Source organism: Ceratotherium simum, chromosome 8 (genome assembly GCF_057802395.1).
Source record: "Ceratotherium simum simum isolate JZ-2026a chromosome 8, ASM5780239v1, whole genome shotgun sequence".
Taxonomy (NCBI): domain Eukaryota; kingdom Metazoa; phylum Chordata; class Mammalia; order Perissodactyla; family Rhinocerotidae; genus Ceratotherium; species Ceratotherium simum.
Window position 1 is genome coordinate 50,698,380 of NC_141907.1, and position 24,853 is coordinate 50,723,232.

Genomic DNA, 24,853 nt, shown 5'->3' on the forward strand with positions numbered 1-24,853 from the left:
CCCATTTAGCCTACTCTGTGTGTGCCAATTCACCCACTTTTGTATGTACCAATGTGTGTGTCTTTCTGGCATCCTAGTGTGTTGTGCAATGTAGCTTTTTTTAGGTTATGGATGTCTTATTCAGTGTAGATTGAAGGAGAGAGACAAAAGAATCCTCTCATGCCACCATAATGATGATGTCCCTCTCTGAAAATTTTTTTACTATTTTTTCAACCATTTTCATTCTTCTTTTGTGTCTCTTGGTCCTCAATATTTAATGCCTATTATGGTCACATCACACAGGAAATAAATTCTATTCTTTTTGACACCCAATTCTGGCTTCAGGGAGATTAAATGAATTCCAGCAGACTATGGCAGAAAATGTGACTATATCACAACTATACCATTTCTTGTGATTATTTTATATCCATATATTTTTAATTTTAATGAAAATAATTTTGATTGATTTATATATATAATTATTGAAATAAACATTAAAGTATATATGAGTATTGTCAAATCATTGTAAAACATTCATTAATGTCTTAAATCAATTTCTTTCAATAAATGGTTATGAGATGTTTACTTTGTGATAGGCACTATACTATGTTAGTGATGGGATTAACAGAATGAATTACAGAGACCTCTTCCTTCCTGCATTAAATTTATGGATTAATCCAATATTTGGAATCACTTAAAAGAATATGAAATATTCTGAAGAAAAGGATTATGCCCAGAATCTAATATAAGATTACAAATTTTCATCTCCCCAGTTCAATTAAGATTTTGAGATGCAAAGAACCCAGATAGTTCTTCGTTACTTAGTAAATGTAATAATGTCTTTTTATTTAAACCCTTTTTAACAATATAAAAATGAGCTTTTTCCAAATAGTAGGGCAAATGTTATACAGAAAAAGTGTGAATTTTTATATTTAAAGTGTTCTATGTTCTCTTAAATTCTTTAAAATTATCATTGAAAATGATTATTTAATCATATTTAAACTAAAATATTTTGCCATGTGAAATAAGATTCGACAACTTTCCTAAGTTCTAAGTTCTCTGAAAAGCATCACCAACGTCCTCAAGTCATTATTTTATGTTAAGAAGTATTCTTTCTTTATATACGGCCCAAGTATTCACTTTACAAAGATGAGAATTAAAAATCTAAAATAAGACTGTCCTAAAAATCCACAATCTAACTTACAAAGAAACTCAGGAGATAGAAGATACAAAAATATAAAAAAATACATTTCTACTTTTGAGTTTGGATTTGAAGAACATTTCATGAAATGTGTGAAATACAAAATAGGAAATATATATATATTTTTTATGAGCACAAGACCCCATGATGTACATGTATACATTTTAATTAACTTATTTTGATGCTAGCAATTTATTTTTAATCAAAATTTTTATAATAAATTGTACAATCAATAATTTTTAAAAGAAAATTAAATAGTTTTTAAGGCAATTCATGGACCTAGTATCAGTCAACCCTTCTATTATTCAACAAAGCAAATATGAAAATAAAAATAAAATAATTTAAAATTCTTCACAGAAATATTTTTTTTAATTTCATAAATGGCTGGTGATTTCGTCAAAATGTCTTGACTGAGTCAAAAAATTTTGAAAAAACTAATAGAACCCAGATGACCTGACAATTTCATATTTCACTTATGACCTGATTTGAAAGACAATTAACTTATACATAAAGACATTAATATGTTCTTTAAGAACTATTCAATTATGTTCTTTTACTAATGTGAATATTCAATCTTTTTTGTTGTAATTATGTTGTGAAAATCATCTTGAACTTAGCATCAAATAATATAGATTTGATTCCTTCACCTGTCACTAACTCTGAGAACTGAGTAAGGTGAGTTTACCCTTGAGATTCATGTTTTTCTTTCATAATAGAAAAATAACCCTTACAAACTACTTCGAGGGTTACTGTGCAAAATTAGGCAATGTTATTGTAATTAGTGCTATATAGTTTACTGTAATAATTAGATACATTATTAGAGCTCATACAGGCAATTAATATAATTTCTAAAGTACCCTTTCTTCTTTAACCCTTGAAAATAAAACTCTACTCATGTTTTGATTTAACTACCTTTATTATAAGGTCAGTAACATATTTCCTTGATTTGGTAAGTATTCAGGAGTCCACACAAATAAGGATATATCAGTGATTAAAATAATCCAATTTACTTTTAAGGAATTCAAGAAGCCAGATTATCTTTTTTTTTTTTTTTTTTTTTTTTTAAAGATTTTATTTATTCATTTTTTTCCCCCAAAGCCCCAGTAGATAGTTGTATGTCATAGGTTCACATCCTTCTAGTTGCTGTACGTGGGACTCGGCCTCGCGTTGGACGGAGAAGTGGTGCCTTGGGGCGTGCCCGGGATCTGAACCCGGGCCGCCAGCATCAGAGCGCGCACACTTAACCGCTAAGCCACGGAGCCGGCCCCCAGATTATCTTTTAATTCTATTCCTTCACGTTTTTTTTGAAATTCTTCATGTTCTTCCTGGCATAAGAGGGGAAGCATGTTTGTGAGGAATTTTTTGTATTTTCCTTAAGGATCTATCATTCTCTTTATTTAATAATATTAAAAGCATAGGATAATTGGAAGAAATTGAAGAAAACAGTAACATTGATGTGAGCAGAGCAAATACTAATTTAGCCGTGCAAATAGAATGTTTCAGTACCAATGATATCTAGAAATGTTATGCAATGCTTACTTAATGAAGAGTTGGCCATGGTAGAACTATGCCAAGTCACATTTTTTCAATTAAAAAATAGTGTGCATGTTTTTAGGTTATAAAGATTCCTTCAGAAATCATTGTTTCACACACAATTTAATTTCATGTTGAGTAGATATACACACATTCATGTATATACACTCACACATACATACATATTAGTGCAGTCTGTAAACCTCTTGTGGTTGTTTTTAATTTTGAAGCATGTTCAGTTCATTATGATCTTGTGTAGATTTTATGTGGAGATTTTATTGCTTTCATTGTTACTTTTCTCATTAGTTTTGATAGTTCCAGTTATCTTGGTACAATTATTCAAGTGTCTTAAGCAGTGAGAACAGCTTTGCTTTAATACTATCATTATGTGGCATCTAAGATGGATGACACTGCTACAGCCAATTCTTTAAATCTGTCAGTTTGGGATTCTCAAGATGATTAGGAATTACTCTTCTGTGGCTGTTGTTTGCAAAGAGCAGCTAGCCAAAGAATACAGTACACAGTAGAGCAGTAAAGAATGATCAGAGAATGAGAATTCAGACACTCTCAAATGTAGAGTCTTCTTGACTCTGAAAAACGATTTTCTCCCATTTTTTTTACGAACATAGTTTTAGGAATCTTATGTGAAATCACGAGTGTACACTTGGTCCAAAGCTAATATTTTTTCTGACAACATGTATGGATCTTTTCTGAGACTCACAAATTAATTTAATATGTATGACTTCTTGTTTTATACAAAACTGGGACTTGGTTCTTGTTCAGAGTGATGACTTTAATCCAAAGTGGGATGTGGGTTAGCTAGGCAAGATAGACCAAGCAGGTGTCCTAATCAAGAAGAGGGTGTTGCTGGTTCAATCAGATCTAGAAAGGAGTATTTGTGCGATCACAAATTGGGGAACAAGTGAGAGGTGAAAAGAATACAAGTAATCTACAGTGAAAAGCAGGTTAGCCCTTGGAGATACCTGGGAATAAATTTAATGCATTTGTGAAATTGTGTATATATATATTTTTAATGCTTTCTATCTTTAAAGGATCAGAAAAGAAATGACTAATGTGTCACTGTATTACCCAACCATGCTGTAGTAAAATACCAGAAAGCTTAAGAAGATAGTTAATAATGGAAAAAAATTAGTTCTCATTTATGAACTTCATACATTCCATTTTGTCAAAAATGTCCTTTAAAGTGTAAAATGGTAGAAATAAAAATAAATTCACAGGATCTTGAATATAAAAGCATTTGTAATAAATATATTTCAACCCAAAGAATTAACAACAACAAAACTCCTGGAACTATTAAGGAATTATAGCAAATTTACAAGATACAAGGTTGATATAAAAATGTTAATTGCTGTTCTATATACCATCAACGAACAATCAGGTTTTAAAATTAAAAACACAACACCATTTATATTAGCACACAAAACATGAAGTACTTCAGTATAAATCTAACAAAATATGTACAAGGTTTACATGAAGAAATCATAAAAAAATTACTGATGCAAGAAATCAAAGATCTAAATAAATAGTAAGATATTCCATGTTTAAATAGGAGAAATCAATATTATCAAGATGTCAGTTTTCCCAACTTGATCTATAGATTCAACATAATCCCAATCAAAATCCCAATAAATTATTTTTTCTATCAACAAACTGATTCTGAAATTTATATGAAACACAAAAGACCTAGAATAGCCAACACAGCACTGAAGAAAAATAATGGCAAGAACTTTCACTGACTGACTTCAAGACTCACTATAAATCTACAGTGATCAGAACAATGTGGCATTGGCAAAAGAATAGACAAATAAATCAATGGAAGAGAATAGAAAACCCAGATATAGATCCACATTATATAGTCAACTGATCTTTTTGACAAAGGAGCAAAGACAATTCAGTGGAGAAAGAATAGTCTTTTCAATAAATGTACCAAGATAACTGGAAATTCACATGTTAAAAAAATGAATATAGACTAATACCTTACAGTCCTCATAAAACAATGACTCAATGTATCATACACCTAAATTTAAAATACAAAACAATAAAACTTATAGAATATAATAAAGAATAAAATTTAGATGACCTTGGGTTTGGAGATGACTCTTCCGATACAATACCAAAAGCATAATCCATGAAAGAAAGAATTAATGAGCTGGACTTGATTAAAATTAAAAACTTCTGCTCTGCACAAAACAGATAAGAGAAAGAAAAGAAAAGCCATAGACTGGGAGAAAATATTTGCAAAACATATACTATATAAAAGACTTGTATCCAAAATATAAAAGGAACTTTTAAAATGGAACAATTAGAAAACAAATAATTCAATTTTAAAATGAGTAAAAATCTGAATAGATATCTCATCAAAGAAGACATTCAAGTGTTAAATAAGCATATGAAAAGATACTCAACATTATATGTCACTAGGGAATTGCAAATTCAAACAGCACAGAGCTATCACTACATACCTATTAGAATGGCTGAAACCCCAAACCCTGACAACACAAAATGCTGGTAAAGATGTGGATTAATAAGAATTCTCATTCCTTGCTGATGGGAATGCAAAATGTTACAGCCACTTTGGAAGACAGTTTGAGAGTTTTGTACAATGCTCTCTATAGGATAACAATATGATTGAGCAATTGTGCATCTAGGTACTGACAAAAATGAGTTGAAAACTTACATCCACATACAAACCTGCATATGAATATCCATAGAAGTATTTTCTTAATTGTCAAAACTTAGAATCAATCAAGATGTCCTTCAATAGGCATACAGACAAGTAAAATGTAGTATACCCCCACAATGGATTATTCAGGAATAAAAAGTAATGAATTATAAAACCACAAAAGAAACATGGAAGAACTTTAAATGTGTATTGCTAAGTGAAAGAAGTCAAACTGAAAAGGCTACATACTGTATAATTCTAACCATGAGATATTCTGGAGAAGGCAAAGCTACAGAAACAGTAAAATGATCAATGATTACTGGGATTCAGAGGGAGTGTGAGGCAATGCGTAGATGGAGCACACAGCAATTTTGGGTTGTGAAGCTACTCCATATGATATTTTAATGGTGCATACGTGACGTGCATTTACCCAAATCCTTAGAAGCATATACCACAAAGAGCAAACTCTAATGTAAACTATGCACTTAAATTAATAATGTATCAATATTGGTTCATCAACCGTAACATTTGTAAGATGCTAATGCAAGATGGTAATAATAGGAGCAACTCTATGCAGGGGAACGGGAAATGTATGGGATTTCTTTGTAATTTCTGCACAAGTTTTCTGCAAACTTAAAAAGTGCTCTAAAATTAAATTCTACTACAATGTATTTTTGGACTTTTTAAACACACGCATGTAATTTTCTCTCTCTGTCTTATCTTTTTATCCTAAGATATTTGTAACAGATTCAAGTTAAGGAGAAAGTGTGCATCTCCATTGGCCTTGACTTCTAAGTCATTTTATTTTTCTATTTGGTCAAAAAAATAGGCTCAGAATAATTATTTGTAACCTCTAGTATGCAAAATGCTGTTCTTAGCTCTATCCGGAGCATCAGGGAACAGTCATTTCATAGAGGTATATGGGGAATCAATCAGAGATATAGTGGCTTCCTGTGAATATGAGACACAAATTGTCACCAGTGAAACAGTCTTTAACATAAAACACTTCTAAAATATTTACTGTTTGGATATTATCCCATCTCCTACACCTTACTCTAAAATCATATGAGAACACACTAAACAAAGCAAACACTCAAACTGTCTCTACACTTGCATCAATAACTTATGAATTAATTTCGAAGGGTTAACACAATTTAAACCTTTACAGAGTCATTGCTTTTCTAGACATCTATTTCTTTCAAAGATGGCTTCATTTCTTTAGTATGGCAATTCGAAATAATATATTGCTTTGAAATAATTACCTTGCTTTTAACATATATAAGGAAAGTTTCAGAAATTTACATGCAGTAGAGATGATTCATTTTAACATGGTGTCTGTAGGAGATCAAAATTGACCACCCTGAAATATATCTCTTTACTTTGATTATTTTCTCTGACGGACATTTGATCTCCCCCACTAACTGCCTAAAGGAATTTAACTCTGGGTATGGACAGACTGGCAGGGTCCTCGCTAAGCCCATTCTTTTCAAAGTTCTGTTTACCAAATATTTACATTTGTAGGTATCTCCCTCTGTGTGCTGGGAAGAGGGGGGAGGGGATGACCTTATCTGTGAAAACTCTTATCAGGATGGAAGAAGACTTAAATGTACATACTCTTGATTACTATAATTCCTGTCTCTCTGGCCACATTCTCTATAGGTGGCCCTGAAAAGCATTGTCTGACAAATATTTACATTTCCCTCTTCATGTAAATTGTCTTCTTCCCCTCTGAAATCCCAAAACACCACCCACCCCCAACATCCTCTTTTGTCTTTAGCTAAAGATAGTATTTAAGAGAAGAATCTCTGGATTGTGTTGAGAAACTCAGTGTCCCTGGTTTCTCCCATGTATACACGTTATTAAACTTGGTATTATTTTCTCCTGCTAACTTGTCTTGTTAATTATTTGGCCAGCCATCAGAACCTTAAGGGAAAGGGCAAAGGGGGATTCTCCTTCTTCCCCCACACATCACTTCAAGAGATGAAACAAAAATATTTAATATGATTTAAAATTATGTTTATGAGATATAATGTAAATGTACAAATTTTTCTGCAGATGACAACAAAGATTAATCCCAATGTGTATATTTTTTTCCTAATTTGGACAAAACAAATATCTTATTTTGGGAACAAAAAAACAAATTATAAAGTAATTAACTGATCTTAATCTTACTTATTTTCTTCCATAGCTATCTGTCTATCAACATAAAATAAACATTCATAGCTGAAATATGGATTAAATTGCAATGAAAAAATTCTGCTATACATATTAGGATTCCATCTTAAATTCCTTATGTGTATCAAATAAGTCTACTTATTTTTCACCTTTTCTTCTTTTATTCTATCCCATCTTGTTTCAAAACCATTCAGAAACCACATTCAAACAATGATAGTTAATAAATAAATTCAGAATTTAATGCAATTTATCTGTTCTCCATCTGCTTATGTTCATTAAATCAAGGGGTCTCATTTTCTTTAAAACTGAGTAAATTTTCAGAAATATGAAATTATTACTGAACAAAAATGAGTCCGCTTCTTGATGAGTTGAAATCAAAGCCCTCGCCAAAAGTAGTTGTCACACAAAGTAAGATTTACTTTCAGCAAATAAGTAGCTCACAGGTAGTTATTTCTAAAGCCATGGCTCCCCAAGCAAGGCACAGCAGGGGCCTTTTATTTCAGATGGGAAACGAATTTCAAAAGGCAGGAATTTCAAAAGTTGGAGCAGGCACAGTTGGGAAACATGCTTTCACATACATCGCATGTTATGATAATAAGGCCTAAGCTCCTCCTGGGGCAGATATCTTAACATTAAAAGGTAGCAAAAGTAATCTCTTGGGCACTTCTCAGCCTGTCTGTGCAGGCATTGCTCTTGTGGTGGGTTTGAACCAGTTCAGGGTGGTTGGTGATTGCATCTCTTAACATAACTAAGAGAACAATCTGGAGAAATAGTTAAGTGCCCCTGAAACCTCTTTTGAGCTGCCTGAGGCAGTTAGTTGGTGACAAAGTCTTGCTAGATTTTTTTATATAAACATATGTGAAACTCACTGAAGGGACGGATGTCTGAGCCTCTACATTCTTCAGAAAAGTCTTGCTTGATGAACATAGGTTGAAACTGTGACAAAATAATTTTAATAAAATTATAACTTGTCTCTAAAAATATTTCTTTGAAAATAATAAGGAAAAACAAATAAATTTGAGTTAATCATGTGGACAATCATGCTCCTACAGAGACAGAAGATAATTTAGAGATTATTTACTGCTGAACTGTAACTTTAAAAAAATAATAAAATAGAAACAAGGAGAGCAATGTATCCACTTTGGCAATTCTAACATGAAAAAAATTTTACCCATTAAAATTAATTTTAAAATTAAGCCTTTAATTTAAAAAAAATAATATCTGTGAACAAAAACAAATTTAGTTCTATCTTTAATGAAATGTATTAGGTCTATATTTAACAAAGATCATATCTTGACCTGTATTTGCAAAGAGAAATACACATAATGAAGATATTAAGAAAATACACTTTTAAAATTTCCATCTGAAATATGGCAGGAAAAATGACAGAAGAATATACCTTTTGCTTCTTCCTTTCTTGCAGATATTCATTTCATTATTCTCTTCACACACACAAGATCCACAAAAGTCTGTATTCTATTTTCACCTGCATTTAGTTTTCTTCTTTTTTCTGAATTTTTAAAAATATCCTTCTGATAAATGTCTTCTCTATGCTTTTGTGTTACTGTTTTTAGAACTGTTTAATTCTAGAAGACTCTGTATAAACATGCTTATGCAACATGGCAATGAGATTTTATTTAATTACTATGATGTCTTTTAATTTCGTTATATATTATTCAGACTAATATAGTATTTGCAAGACAGTTGGTTCTTCATAATTATATTAGATGGGAATTGGTGTTTGATGACTTCATATCTTACTGAACCTGAAAAAAATATATCTTCACAAATCCCAGATGAACCTGTTTTGTTAGGTATAGTTTCTTAAAGCTGCATGCCTTTGCCAACAGTAGAAAGCTTTAAGTACTGCCTATCAACTTCAAATGTCAATGGAAGATTATTAGTAATAAATACCATGGGGAGCTCTAATTACCTCCTGCTGCTCTGCTGCTTTCAGAGAGATGTTCTATCCATTCAAGTCATGCTGTGTAACATATTAATTAAATATTAATTAAATATTTTCTGTGCTAATGAGAATTTGTACAGTGAAACAAACTAAAAAAATACATTATTGAAAACAATAGCAAAAGAAGAGCACTTACTAAAGCAAAGAATTGTTGCCATTAAAAAAATCTCTGATTTACGACAACCATACTGACTGCTATTATACTGATACTGGCTCAAGACAAGGTTGATATGAGGGAAGACATATGGTAGAAAAGAAACCATATTGTAACTTAGAATGACCTCTGACTAACTCTGGATTTTATGGCCCCTCCCAGCTGCTATAAGTTGATAACTTTGTTCTTCTGAGTTCCTTAGGAATGTGATGGCCACCGGGCAGAGAGTCTATGCTGATAGCCATCATCAGTGACAACTGAAAGATCAGAGTAGAGGGCATTGCTCCAGTCTCTGATGCATATCAAGTAAAACAAAAGACTGCCAGGAACGAAGACCAGATGGATGCCCCAACCCTGGGACCAGATGCCTCCCCAACTCTGAGACCAGCCTTCTATATAACTGGCCTGTAGTCTTTGTTCTGTAAGATGGTTTTTTTGGACATTAGTCAGCCATCTTCGCTCTTGCCAGCAAGCTGTAATGAAAAAGCCCTTTTTGTCCTACACCTTGCCCCTTGACTACGTCGGGGGAAGAGGGAGAATCTCCCTCTGCCCTTTCCCTTAACGTTCTTCTGGCTGGCCAAACAATCAACAAGACAGGTTAGCAGGAGAAAATAATACCAAGTTTAATAACATGTATACATGGGAGAAGCTCAGAAATGAGCAACTCGTCCCTCTGTCTAAGCTGCTTGCTTAAGTATTGCAGCTAAAGGCGAAGGAACGTGTTGGGGGGTGGGTAGTGGCCTGGGACTTCAGAGGGCAGAAGGACAATTCTTTTCAGGGTCATCTATTGATAATTTGGTCAGGGAGAGATAGAGTTTTTTGATAAAAGGTGCTTGGTGCCCCTCCCATTGTAACATCTATTTTACATTATCTTTATAGCCATCATGATAGAAGATCTGTTCCAGGAATGAGCCACCATGCCAGATTCTCTAGGCAGTTAGTGGGGGAGGTCAAATATCCTTATTGTCTTCAGCTCGAAATAATCCGCATACCAGAGTGGTGCTTCCTGGGGCAGCTTGCCCTGAGCACCATCAACTATTAGCATGTCTTGCAGTGAGCAGAAGGCCCCATATTGGGAGGTAACAATACCTTCTTTAATATTCTGTCTGGAAAAAAATAGGCAAGGAGGGATTTATACAATACTAAGGCCATTTTATTTGTTCTCCATCTTTTCAGAATGAGATATTATATTTTTGCAGACTTGAAAAGAAAAATCACTTTAAATGAAAATGCATCTCTAGTGCTACAGGCTTCTTTTCCATTGTCATCATATGATTGCTTTAAATATTTAGTATATGCAAAATGTTATTTATTCATGGGGATATTTTCACTTTCATAATGTGGAAAACTCAAATGCGCCAATTCTTCTAAATATGAGTCTATATGTTTTCCTAAAAGATAACGTGTTAGAAAAAGAAATGGCATTTAGATTTTTTGACTTCAAGTTAGCTTAAGAATTTTAAAATTTCAGGGGTCTATTTTATGTTTTTTACATTTTAATAAAAGAGAGAAAAAGCAAAGTTATCAAAAGTTATGTTTAAAATCCTTCTAGCATTATATATTTGTTAACAATATAATAAGAACAAATATTCTTTTTGCTGCTTGATAAATTTTAATCAGTAAATTAGGGAAGCACCTTATGTTGGGAACAGAGTAATGACAACTGTCTATGTCCTAGAGGTTTTAAGCAACTGAATATTCTGCTAATCATTTGGATTTCAGTTGGTTACTTTCTCATTGGTTCCATGTCTGCTGATTCCTCTTACACTGGGTCCTTCAGAAACCTACCATGTCTTTTTCATCCCATGACCTTCCTACTGCAGAATCCACCAATTCTTCAAATTTCCGTTAAAAAATGGCAACCTTGAAAATATGTGATTTCTACTGACATGGTTACCTTAATTATTCTCTTTTTCCAGGTAGACTTCCTGATCTATTTTACTTGTTCACTATAAGAAAACATAATATGTTTGAATGACTCTCTCTCCTGCTAGATTAAAAACAGCAGGTTGTCAGTCTGTGTCTGACTTATTACCCAAAGTTTAACAATGTTCTACGGCACAGTAAGTAGGAAAATGGATTGAGGCACTCTTAAGTAATTTTGTCTTTGGTTTGGTTGTTTGACAATCTCATCAAATTGTAGGCCTAACTCAAATCTCCAGATCGTTTTTTCAAATAAATTACTATAAGACATATTCCTTAATCCTAAAATATGTATATAAAATATAAAATATTTATATCTATGTTTATTTGTGCTCAATTCAGCCACTCAAGACATTTTTGCAGTAAACATATTAGCTTCCCAACTAACTTTGAGCTACATGAGAATTTAACCAGTAAGCTTTCTCTGTCTGAAATAGATGCACACTATTCAACGCTTAGCTTGGGGTGAATGCTCTAGATTGCTTGAAGTACCAACACCATAATCTCTTCCTTCAAAAGTATTGGTTTCCAGGGTTCCCATTTGGGCTTATAAGCGACTCTGAGCAATGGGCAACTTATGCTAATAGGCCAGCAAAATTGTTCTCATAGAGTTCAAGAGCCCTGTGGCCCTCCTAGCCACTAGGCTCGGCTAGACACCTTTTAGGCTGAAGACCCACTCTCTGATCAATCTCATGAAGTGGGCTTAATGGCACTCACCACATAATTCTTCGACTTTCCTCCTCACACCCAACACACACACACACACACACACACACACGCAGGTACATGTGTATGCCCAACTGTCTTTTTATTTTGTTTTTCCTCTAAATATATTGCATTTGCTATCCACGGTACCAAAAAGTATTTATATTTACTCATCTATTAAATCAGATCTCAAATTATTAGCAATAAAAAATTATCTTTTCTATTCCTTGAAGATAAGAGGACTACATTTTTGGAAAATATCATGTGTTCCCACATAAGTTATAATAGAACAGATAGCTTCAAAACTACCACAAATAAAATGGTTTAGTTACAGAAGCTTGGTTTAATGAATTATGGGGATTTGGTTGATTTTAACACCATGACATTTTGCAAAAGAATTAGATGCAATGTGTAAGTATATGCTAATGTGTAAGGAGCTCAATTAAAACTCACTATGAAGATCAGTATGTAATCTTTGAAAATTTTGGGATAAATAAAAATAAATTGCTTTTGTATGTATGTAAGTGTGTACAAAATGTTTTTGAGAAGAGTACCCAAAGGACGTGGAAAATAGTCAGCTTTGGGGAAAATCACTGGTGAAATTTAGGTTAGGGGAACTCAAGATTTTAAACTTTTAATTTTCTATGTGTAATGGGTTAAAGAGTGGCCCACAAAAGATGTTCTCAGAAAGCTGTGAATGTGACTTTATTTAGGAAAAAAGAGTATTTGCAAATGTAGTTAAGTTAAAGATCTCAAGAAGAGATCATCTTGAATTAAGGCCGGCCCTAAATACAATGACAAGTAAAGTGTCCTTATAGGACCTGGAGGAGAAGGATATGTGAAGATAGAGGCAGAGATGAGAGTGATATGTCCATAAACCAAGGAATGCCAACAATTGCTGACAGCCATCAGAAGCTAGGGGAGAGGCATGGAATGGATTATTCTCCCTTAGAGCCTCAAAAAGTAACCATCCCTGCCAACACCTTGATTTAAGGTTCTGGCCTCTAGAACTTTGAGTGAACAGATTTCTGTGGGTTTTAAGCCACCAAGTTTGGGGTGTTTTATTACAGCAACCCTAGGAAACTAATACATTACCTTTCTGTCTTGTGGAAAAATTTTAATTCATAGGCATGTAGGACTTTTATTTTCATTTTTACTTATTTGGTTTACTGTTTTTATTTTTTATCTTGTGTTGAACAAATAACGTCTAAAATAAGACAATGAAAAAACTCTCTGCAGGAGTGGACCTGCAGGTGGGCTTGAAATTTAATTTTTATCTTTTAATTATAATTATATTAGTGCTTCTGGTAGTAGTCTTTGAATATTTTTTCTTATTAAAAACGGTTTTTATATTCATATCCTGTTATACATTCTTATTTAAGTGAAAATTAAACTTCTTTAGCCTAGCAGAGGTAATTAAAGTGTACTTGGACTATTAACTAAAAATCTTCTTCCACATTAATGTACACTTCTTGAGTATGGTCATTTGGGAAAACAAAGCTACATAACTAGACTATTTTTTTAGTGTGCATTTCTCTAGAAAGTGCTGTCGTGTGTTAACATAATAGAGGTAAACTCCCTGAGTTCAATCCCCAGTTCTTCTTTTTATTAGCTGGATGACCTAGGATAAGTGACTTGTATCCTCGAGTACAGTTTTCTCATCTAAAATCAGAAATTATATTAAAATTATGTATGTCATAAAGTTTTTTAAGAGAGCCGAATGTGTATATATACATATAATGCATACATATACATAAAAATTCCTAGTACATAGCACTGTAGATTTATTTAATAAAGGCATTTTTCTAATTATCAAAAAAAACTTATTAAAACTTGTTAAACTATACAGACTACTCTGTATAGAACTTATTTTTAGTGGTGGGAGAAACAACCAGAACAGTTTAAGTTTTAAAATTTAATTTCCTCATTCCCAGAACATGAATCGTTATTTTGAGCACTTTTATGTTTTTTCCAAATTAATCTTTTCTCTCTACAAACGCACAACACACACATGCATTCACCTTATTTCATTTTGGATAAAAATATTCTACATCTTGGTAGCCAGGATACTAAATTACACCTTATAAATTTTCTGCATAGCATATTGTTTAAGAATACCGATTTTGCACTAGAATAGGATCCTAAATCTTTCATCTGCTAACTGTATCTTTGGCAAGTCGTGCACTCTTCTAAGGTTCTATTTCTTCCATTGTGAAATGGGGAATACAGTTTTACACTTCTGAGTGTGGTTATATATCATCAGTGGTATATAAATCAAAATGCCTAGAATTTAGTGAGGTCACCGTTAGAGTTATATAGATACATTTAGTTATTTTAATTTATTACTATGTTCCAAAGCAGTCACCCTTAGGACATAGGTTGAGAAGGACACAGCTTTAAGTCATTGAAGATGGTATGATTTTAAAAGAAGTAAATATAGAAAATTTAGACATTAGAAATCAAAATCTGCAGAGAATTTATCATTTTGTGCCATAAATTCTAAATATATTTATGCATATAATGACTTTACAAATCTCTTTGAAATATTTGAGTTAATTTCATCCTCTGTTTGAGTAATTTGTGGTAGTAAATGTGTGAGTCTCAAGAATCTCATAATTTATACCAAAAATGATATTCATATTTACTTTTAAAATCTGCAAATTATTACTCCAAGTTTGGATACTTGCTTTTTTTTCTCATGTATCTTTTTTTTTTAATATTTCTTCTCCAGTTTATAAAGTGAATTAGAATAAAGGCAACTTTTCCACTATTTTTATCTATATAAAATACTTCTTAAATGAAGGAAATATGAAGTAACATATTCTAAAAACTAAAAACAAGTTTAAATAATTGCTTAGATTCTGATTATTAATTGAAAGTGTAACTGAGAACAAATAACGATAAATGGCAGCCTCGTTATCTTTAAATGAAAGTTTAATGTTTTATTTTATTAACTGATATTTGAATTGTGAGTCTGCTTTAGTTAATTAATTTAAAACTATGCAGCAATTGTTTACATTTTACAATCCTGAAAAGTAAACAATAAAAGTCCAGTTCACCGGCCATTTAAATTAGTAGAGCATTCTCATTGAACATATCATGTCTTTGATCAAGTAGTGATGAAATGAAGTAGACTTAATTTACAAAGGAACACTGTAAGTTTGTCCAGATTTATATGTTATGCCTGGGTTTCTGGGTTTTTTATAAGAATTTAGAATGCACAAGCAAGAATGGGTCAACAAGCAGTAAGTGATTATAACATTTAGACGGTTTTGACTCCTCTAATTAGAAAATATATTAAACATTCATATAGGCCAACTTTTGAAGGTGAGCATATTGGAGAGTCCCTATTCTACACATGACATCACTTTTTAAAAATAATTGCAGACAAACTTAATACCTAATCCATTGCTTTTCCTATCGTAGTTTTTACATATTCTGAATGGAAAATGACTTTTTTAACGTACATAGACTAGTTATTAAATTATCTTTTTTTGTAGTTAATTAGGTGGAAACATAAACATGAATAAATGTACAAAACATGATATGATGGAGTGTACCCACCTACACGTATACACACACACACACGCACGCAATACACATACAGATGGACATTTACATACCTACAGACATATATACATACATATATACACAAATATATATGTACATACACATATATATATACACACACAATAGATTCTCATAGGTATATAGATATGTAATTGCACTTATTGTATGCTCTCTGTATATAGAGAAATGCATGATTATATATAGTGAATATTAATATATATTTCATTTCACATGTATATTCCAAATCACACAAATCTGAAAGTAGCCAGATAACCACCCCCAAACTTAGGACATGAGAAGTGGATTCTGGTCAGTTTAACCTTTTTTTTTCAGTGAATGAGCATTGATGTTCTATTGCTTTGTCTGTATAAAATGGGAATTTAAAACAATATATAACTCATGAGGTTTTTGTGAAAATTAGGTACAGAAATGCATGGCATAAGCCTTTAAATTAATAATATCTGCATATGTTACCTAAAATAATTATCATGATTATAATTATGGGCATAGTCTAAACTAAGAAGAATATACTATACCATGAGATACTGGCTCACAGAATTTTATTTTTGTATCTCCCAATGTCTGTAAACAATATAAAATTTTTATTCTGCTAATGATTTTGATAACTCCTTTTGTGCATAATTTTACATTTATATTCCAAAATTTTATAGCAAGAGCATCAGCTCCAGCAAACTTCTTCATTAATTTTGAAGATAAATATTCTAGGACATCAATATTAAAATATGTCAACGTCCTTTGCAGTTATTTAATGTCTATGGGACATTGTAAATAACATTGCTCTCTTTTTCAAACACATAAATTTGAGTCTGTGATATAAGAAACACACATGCATGAGTGCTCTTTTTCAAAGTTTAATAAATATTTTACTAGTGTGCTGAAATATAATTATTGTTGAATACCTCTAAATGTGTCTATAGTAATCTACATCTATTAATCTATATAGATATATACCATTTCTTCAGACTAATACATAAATGGAAATCATTATGTTCTAAATAAATTTACTTATTTAGAAACAGAAGAGTTTACTCAGGAAATTCACGTTTAAAATAAAATCTTCACCAGTTAACTGATGTGGGATCTCTCATATCTTAACCTCTGACCAAGAAACCCATTTTATGCTGAAGGAGGTGCCTTGAATGGCAAATGATGCTGAGAGCCACGGTTTTTTCCCATATACCACATCACCCACAAGTACTCGACCTGCCAGAACACTGGAACGGCCTACAAGAAGCTCAGTTCTAACCCCTGTGGGATTGGAGTGCCGTTTTCCAGAATGCAGCATATACACTGAAGCAAAGGATGATATATCGGGTGAAAGTGGAATCCACTTTCACCATCGTTTCCAGTGTCCCACTGCAGAGTTGCATTTTTCATTCCCACTGGTGGCTGTATAAATTAGAGTATTGTTCAGTAAATATTCACTCTTCACTTCCCCAACTCACCCACCCACACTCCGTGGGAAGAGTATACTTTTCTGCTCTATTGATGTTGCACTTGGCAATGTCGTATGCTTGGCCCCTTGGAGTATATCTCCCCACACTTTGACGTTGGGCACAGACAAGTGACTTGCTTTAGCCAGTGGTATGGTGCAGAGACGCTGCAAGCAAAAGCCTGATGTGGCTAGCACAGTTGGCCTTGCCTTCCAATGTTTCTGTCATCACCATGAGAAGAACATGCCCAAGTAGCCTGCTGATCCCAGAAAAACAGGAGACACATGGAGCAGAGCCAGCCCAGCCAACCAGTGAACCCAGAGTTTAAAGCAAAGCTTTCACGATAGATCTGTGAGCATGATGATAAACGTTTATTGTTGGAGCTTTATAATAAATAAATAAAATAAACTCTTCGGGTTATCCATAGACTCTATCCTAGTTTTTGGAAAGTAAACCTGGGTTCAAAAACTCAAATAAAAAATGGAAATTTCTGGAGGGCAAAGTCTGTTTCTTGTTATATTTTCACTTTATTTCCTATTACACTCTTTTGAGGACATTATGCATTTGAAAAAAGAGTTGTGTAATTATGGATTTATTATATTTGGCAAAAACTTGTGAGAACTCTGTTAAACATACTGTAATACTAAATATGAGAGAGAGACATTGTGCTGACTTTTTTTCTGATTTTAAAGTATATTCGTTTTTGCTGTAAAACACCAGTCACCTTTAAAAGTACCCCGATAGATGACCCAATAAATACCAAGTATTCACATTAAAGTAAGTGCTGAAGAATTCATGAATTGCTAACAACCTACTCTGAAGTGTATTCTTTGTGCCCTTCTTTTTCTTTTCACCAAGGAAGAAAACAGAAATAATCAATTTAATTATGTGTGCTTGTAGTTCCTCCTTTGTTATTCAGAAGAAGAACATTGTTATTTGTGACTTATTCAACCGATGACAAAATGTGCAAGTGAATTTCAGACTTTATTTTGTAATGTGAAGTAGGGAAGCTTTAAGCTGTCACAGTCCATGACAGGTATTTAAAACTTCTGTTGCTAGTTCTAACTCTGTTCTAAACATATTCAGAAAGCTGACATTTCAGAACACACTGTTTCTTGATTCTGACTGCAAGAATATTCACTGGAATAACTTATTCTTATTGAATAAAAAACATAGGCTAAAAATGAAATGACTAGAAAAAGTAACTTCTGCAAGTAATGTAGTATACTTTGACTTAAAAACTAAAAAAAGAAAAAAAAATGCTACTTCCTGAACATAATTGGGCCAAACTCTAACACTCAGGCTAATAATTTATAACATCAATCAATCAGCCCTTCCCCCTACCGCCACAGAATTGATCTATTGTTAGACCTAATATAATATTATTTCATGCAGAGAAAGCATCAATATCTTCTATTTCTGTTTCAACTATACGGAAAGAAAAAAATGATAACAACATTGCATACACTGCTATTTGGCCAATAAGTGGAATTTAAATTATATGTTGATTAGGTAACTATATTCCTACAAGTGTTACCTCCCAATGTGGGGCTTTCTGCTCAGCGCAAGACATGCCAATAGTCAAGAGGCAAGGTGGTAGGAGAAAAAGGACTTTTTTATTACAGCTTGCTAGCAAGAGGGAAGATGGTCGACTAATGTCTGGAAAAAAAACATCTTAAGGGGCATAAAGTCTTACAGCAGTTACATTGGCCAGTGGGTTATAGGGGAGGCGGTTAGGAATATTGACCTTCTGGTGTTACAGACTGGGAGTCGCCACACAAGATCTTTCAGTTTTCATTGATGATGGCTATTAGCATAGACTCTCTGTTCGGGGGTTGTCACATTCCCAAGGAACTCAAAAGAACAATGTTATCATCTTATCGCAGCTGGGAGGTACATGCACAAGCAGGGGTTGTAAAATCTACAGAGCAGTTAGATCTCCTGGAGGGCGCATATCCAGCTGGGTGAGTTTGTCAGAGGTCATTCAAAGTTACAACAGAGATTTTCTTTTCTACAATATAGCTTCCCTTATGTCAACCTTGTCTTGAGCTGGTATCACAAGAAGTGTTTTGTTATAATATCTGCAAAAGTGGCTTGTTATGTTAAAAGACTTAACAGGTGAAATTCTCAGAAATAAAATAGAAAATCCAATAATGTTAACTCAATTAGAATTTATGGCATAATTTATGTTAAAATTCTTTGAAGTCAGGGACTAATTATTTACCCCAGCTATTTTATTACCCTCCAGATGAACTGCATAAAAAGTATAATATATAGTAGGTTCCCATATAATTATATGTAATATATACAATTATACAATATATAAAATATGTAATATATACAAAAATTAAAATGATGAAATAAAATACAATAATAAAAATTTTGTTCTTTAAAAATTCTAATATTAAAATCTTTTATCCATATTCACTTTTTTATTTACCTGTAAAATATAAATGTAAGTTTTCATGTTTGTATGTATTTGTATCTCTGACACAACAGTGGCCTAATTCAATATCTTTGTACAGTGGTAATGATTCAATGCCTTTCCACGCATTTGCCAAGACAAAGTTGGTTGTTCCTGGCTATAAAAGAATAAAAAATTAGCAAAGACTCTTAAAAGAAAGTTATTTTTGTCCCAAAAGAATTTATAATGATCTGTTCTTTTGTGGGAATATATCAGAGAATCAAGAATATGGAAAGAATATAGACAATGACAAAGACGGATGCAGAAAAAAAAATTGGGAAAATAAATTATTCCAAAAATAACAAATATAGCAGGTATCTAATATGTTGAAAGACTTATGAAAGCAATAGCCATATTCTTAAATATGATACCAACCAATGGACTAGAGCCAGGAGGGAGAAGCCTATGGAGAGCATAACACATACACTATCTAAGATAGCATTTTAAGAGAGAGCTCCAAAGTATATTCAAGTCAGATCAATCGTTCGTCAGAAAGAAAGCTCCAAGAAAGCAAAAATTTTTACTGTGTTTTCACAATCATATTCCCAGTACCCAGAACCCTGCTTGGTATATGGGTAGCATTTGATAAATAATTCATTTGATAAATGAATGGATGAATAAATGAACTGCTTGAATAGAAGCCATTTATAAGTTAAATAAAGAGGTGAAAATAAAAATTTCAAAAGGGCCAGCCCAGTGGCACAAGCGGTTGAGTGCACGCACTGTGCTGCAGCGGCCTGGGGTTCGCCTGTTCGGATCCCAGGCGCGCACCGACGCACTGCTTGTCAAGCCATGCTTTGGCAGCGTCCCATATAAAGTGGAGGAAGATGGGCATCCATGTTAGCCCAGGGCCAGTCTTCCTCAGCAAAAAGAGGAAGATTAGCAGATGTTAGCCCAGGGCTGATCGTCCTCACACACACAAAAAAAAATTTCAAAAGGCAGGAGTGGTGTTCTAAACTTGTGTGGTTAAAGGAGCAAATGATATAAAATGGTATAAGAAGTCAAAACGGTATACTAAAAGTATGCAAATCCCAAAGGAATCCCCAGAGTTCCTTGGTGAAATAATTGATTCCACGACTGGTAGAAAAAGTACAAGATGTGTCTGGGATATTGTGCAAACAACAATGCAAAAGAAGTGATAATAGGCCATTTTAGTGATGTCAAAAATATCAGGAGCCAAATGAAAAAGACTCACACTGGCCAATATTGAGATATTTGTGGATAAAATCATATGATATCTAAAACTGGCTTCAAAATAATCCATTAGTTACTGGGTGTTAGGTAGGATCTATAGCAGAAACACAATCAATTCTGAGTGGATTAGTGGAACATAGGTGATGGGTCCTTGATGGTTCATTACACCACATTCTACACGTTTGCATGTGGAAAATTTTCCCTTAAAAAATTGACTGGAGTTCTTGAAATATAATGTATCCTGATGCACAGGTAGTCATTTTGCAAAGATGAAATACATTGTCTTTAAAAAACGACACTTCTTGTTTCATCAGGGCTTATATTCCATATTCTGAAGAAAATGTTTTAAAAAAATTGAAGAAATGAAATAGAAAAAGAAATATGTAATACACATAGTTGTTTTTGTCTTTCTAAAACCCCAATCATCTTTTTCTTATAAAATGGTCTCTCTTTCTTAGACATAAGTAGGCATGCATCTCAAGCTAGGCCAAGCGGACAACTTCTCTAAAATGTGTGCCACAAATTTTGAATAAGATCAAGCCTGAAACACTGGTTGGATGTGAGCGTAAAGTTACTAGTGGCCATCATGTCCTGCAATTAGCAAGAACATGTTTCAGAAATGAGGAGATGGACTGGGATCAAAGTCTCTTGAGAATTTGGATTCAGCCATACCTAAATACCTGTATGAAAGTAATGTCCCTGGTTTTTTTAAGTTATTTTAAGTTAGAATTCTCTCACTTCCAATCTAAAACACATTAACGAATATAGGGCCAATAATGTCTAATGATAGAATCAGTTGATAATGAATTTATTTGAGATAGTTCTTATAAATCAACTAGTATCCATATCATACACATAAAGGGCGAGACAAATGATCCCTGTTGAATCAGATATGAGAAGATGAAAAGATCTAGGATAAAATACAGGATCAGGCCCACAGTGATTGGCTTAATGGATTGACAAGAACAGTGCCAGTGAGAGCACAGCTGCCTTAGGGTAAAGATCAAGAGGGATGGTTAGGAATACATTTAGTGCAATTTATATGCAGATACCTTAGACATATTAAACTTGAAATTACTGAGAGAGTAAAGACTAAAAAGAAGAACCCTGAAGCTTGTGAAAGAAGTGAGGCAGAAAAAGTAGAACAATGGTAAGTGAAAACTAGAAAGAAGACTTCTGAGCAGAATAAATACAATTTATTAGCCAGACTGGAAAAGAAAAACTTCTCCTCAATTCTCTGGTGAGGAAGAGATGAGAGTTTAATATTAGAATCACAGTTTAATGTATTTTAATTCTTTTGTAGTTTCAGGGTATATTCAAGTTAAATAGAAAAGCAATTTATAAGTCATTTTTTTTATGGGCATAGTCACTCTTTTGCTCTTGTTTTTAATGTCCCGCTTAAAAACAAAACAAAACAAAATGAACTTCCAGTTAATTTTATACACCAAAATTTATGGATTTTGAGGCTATTCATAAAGAGTCAGAATGTTGGTGCCAAGATGAGATAAAGCCATGCAAATATCACACTTTAAGAGATGGTACCTTTGTTATGCTATGAAATATAGTAAATTATCGAGTCAACTCCCAATTATACTAGAAGTCAAGGGAAGATTTGTATGAATAAGTAAGTAACACTTCAAAGGCTAGATGAGTTTATTCAGGTTGCTCTTTGAATATTTATTTGTTTTATTCCAATAGTATTCAATATTTGCTCAGAAATAAAGAAAAATAAATGCTCCAAAAGAAATCATGTTTAAGCATAAAGTTGTTGACAGAAATGCATTTCTACTCCAAAGAAAAATGTATTTGTATTTTACTTAGTTTTATATTCATGGAAATTCTCATTTCCATTTGTAGAGATAAGCAAACCTAAACTTCATGCAATTTTCTGCATTTCCCATCTATTTCAATCGAAAGTAAGTTAAAGTGTTTTTATTGTTTCTTCAAAGTTGCTCCAAGTTACCATAGCAAGTTTTTAATCTTATCTTTATAAAAGTTCCATTTTATTTGATTATTGTATATGGATACTTCATTTAATATTTAACATAGTTTCTCAAGAAAAAAAAAAGAACTTGACATTAATATTTTGAAGCCCTCTTGAAAGTCTATTTTAAATGGCCTAAATATTTCTCTGCTAATTTTCAAAAAGACATACATTTCTCCTTGTGTAGCTTTTGTCTAATTTTTAAAAAGACTCAAATTGAACACATAGTACCCCTTTAAAAGCTTTTAAATTACTTCCTGGTTGTAATCAAATCAGATAATTAATTAGTTGACATAGAGAGATAAATGACACTTAGGAGGCATTGTCTTTTAAGTGTTTTTATTTTTTTTTTCATTTGACAAACATTGATAAAAGTTGATTATGTACCTTGCTATTGTTCTATGTTCCACGTATATGATAGTGAGAGCAGTAGATATAATCTCTCCTCTCCTAATATGAGATGGGAAAGCAGGCAAAGGTTTGAAAAATAAATAAATGACAAATGCACAAAAGCCCACAAAATGTAAAATGTGAGCGGAAGAAAATTACCGAAAGGTGTTACAGAGAATAATGGGAAGGGGGCATTCAAAGTTATCACAGAAGGCTTAATTGAGGAGATGATATTCAAGGTGAAACTTCCAGGATGATTTAGAGCCACAGAAGTGCACTTCATCAGGAATAAACAGCCTGTCTAACAGCTGGAAAGGACTTGATATATTTGTTGAATGAGGAAAAGGCCAGGGTGACATTGGCTCTTAGGGAACAAATGGCAGAGCATCATGGGATTGGCTGGTATGGTGGGCAGCCACAGATGAAACAGAACCGTGTATGTCAGAGTGGGAACCATAGATTTTATTCTGAATAGACAACCCCTGGAACATAAAGCAGGTGGTTTGAGTAGGGTTGGGGAGCGTTTGCTGATGATGCCATCGAATAAAGTGATTTACCTTGCAAAAAGATCACTTGGCTATTTATGAAGAATATATTGGAGTTTAGAATTCTCATGATTATTCCTTGTGTATTTTACACACAAAAATCAAACATTGGAACTTAAAAACATAAGCGAGACTCGCTGTATAAATAAAATAACATATACTTCTTTAAAGGGCCACCACTAGATTAGATTAACATTCTGCTATTCAAGTATAGCATTTCCCTGACAAATACATACTAAACTACATGCAAAAACACAACATTTTTTAAAGTACTGCATTCAAATCTCTCCTCCGATTATATGTATGTATTTAGTATTTTGATTATTGTAAAGATATATTTCTGAATTTCTTCTTTAAAACTGTCACAACTGGGAGTTGCTACTGGAATTATATGAGTGCTACACATCATATAACACACACGGCAACACCTCACAACAAAGAATATTCCAGCCACAGATATCAATAATGTTGAATCTGAGAAATCCAGGTCTACTGGGACCATGCAAGTAACATAAAATGAATTGGGACCAGAAACATATAACTTTTTTTACCTAAATCTACTATTAAACAAATCAAACGTGCCATCACAATGATAAATGGCAACTGAGGTAACTTCAGCAAGATGGCAGAATAAGAGGTCCCCTGCTCTAGTCCTGCCCATACAAACACCAATTAAACAACTATCCACTAACAAGAATACCTCTGTGAAAATTCTGAAACACAAGGGAAAGGTTACAGTTCACTGATGGAGCAAAAACAAAACAAAACAATAGCCTGAGAGAAACTGCATTGAAAGTGTAAGAAGAGGTTCGCTTTACCTGCATCATCCCTCCCCAGAGCTGCCATAACCCAGTACCAAGAAGGACCACTGTGGCCCCCAATTCCTGCTGTGAGGGAAAAACAGACCAAAGTGGATGTCCAACTTCATAAGCC